The sequence below is a fragment of the Propithecus coquereli genome, unplaced genomic scaffold, assembly GCF_000956105.1.
Source record: "Propithecus coquereli isolate 6110/MARCELLA unplaced genomic scaffold, Pcoq_1.0 Scaffold172, whole genome shotgun sequence".
Taxonomy (NCBI): domain Eukaryota; kingdom Metazoa; phylum Chordata; class Mammalia; order Primates; family Indriidae; genus Propithecus; species Propithecus coquereli.
In genome coordinates this window covers 3,962,902-3,964,352 of record NW_012141858.1, presented here as the reverse complement: position 1 = coordinate 3,964,352, position 1,451 = coordinate 3,962,902, and positions in this window count along the sequence as shown.

Below are 1,451 nucleotides of genomic sequence, written 5' to 3'. Positions count from 1 at the left end.
TTTATTTATTTAATAGCTTTATAAAGAGGCTTTAAAATCATTGTCCTGCAGATTTTCTTTTTTATGCTTAAATATGACATTTTATATTTGCTTCCTCCAATCCCATTCTCTTTGACTTACTCTGTTGCACCAATCTCTGCTCACCTTCAAGCATAAGCCAAAACCCCTCCAACCACACAAATCCATAGCACATCAAAATAGGAAGAGATAGTTAATAATAATAATAATGATAATAATCGAACACTTACCATGTGGCAGGCACCACACCAAAGGTTTTTTATGCATCATCTCATTTAATCTTCACATCTTATGAAATAGCTACTATTAATGTGCTTTACTGATGTGGAAACTGAATCTCAAAGAAATTAAGTGACTTGCTCAGGTAATCAAAAGCAAGTTACTGGCAAAACTGAAATTTCAGCTCAAGCCTAGCTGGGCCCAAAGCCACTATGCTGCTACAGCATATAAGGACAAAGAAAAGGTAAAGGCCACACCTAGCCAAAATTATGAAAAAGACAAAAGTCTGTGTTTTATACTCTCAATTCCCAGCCAATAGGAGCCCATTTTGAAAGTAAAGTGTTTGATGAGAAGGAGAGTATTCATTAAGGTATTTCTGTATTAAGATGGGTGGGATGCTCTGAATATTACGATGTTCCTTGTGAACATTGATGTCTAGGACATTAGAGTTTGCAGGATATTTAGTATGATCTAATTTAATTCCTTCCATTTAAAAATTTAAAAACTGAAGCCTGGAGAGATGAGGTTATAATTTCTTGGCTTTCTGATTGCACTGAAGTCTCTTTGTTTCATAATACAGATGAATATGATAAAGCAAAATGATTTTGAATGAACTTTGGAGGGTATTGCTTTTATATCTGCTAGATAATTTTTCTCTAGGTTCATTTCTTTTAGATCAAGGCCACATAGTGACTAATGTTTACTTTTAAAACTTTGTATAGTTCTCATATTTTATAAACAGAATCATGTGAGATTTAACCAATTCATATCTATAAGTCTTAAAATCCCCATGCAAAGGTTTTTTGGTACCATCCGTCCTATGCATTGTTGTCATTTATGTAATTCATAAGGTAGAAGCTATGCCTGAAATGATTTCATGTTGCAATGTATGTTCTTTTTCTCTATTTGGCTTTCTGTTGTAGCTTTTAAAATGGAAAAATATGTTGAACACAAAGAGTAACCCAATGAAACAACAGTATAAAACATAGTCTCTTCATGTGGTTTAATAGAACAAGTACTTTAGAAAATAAAAGGATAAATTGATACATATAGGTTTATATCCGTTTGAATCCCTATAAATTGCTCTCAAATATACTTACCTTGAAAGAGCTCATCATTAATTTTTCCATCATGAATTCAGTGCTTCTCCTCAATCTAGAACTCAAAGCCATGTATTTAAGCCACTTTACCTTCAGATGATACTTTTCTTTCCC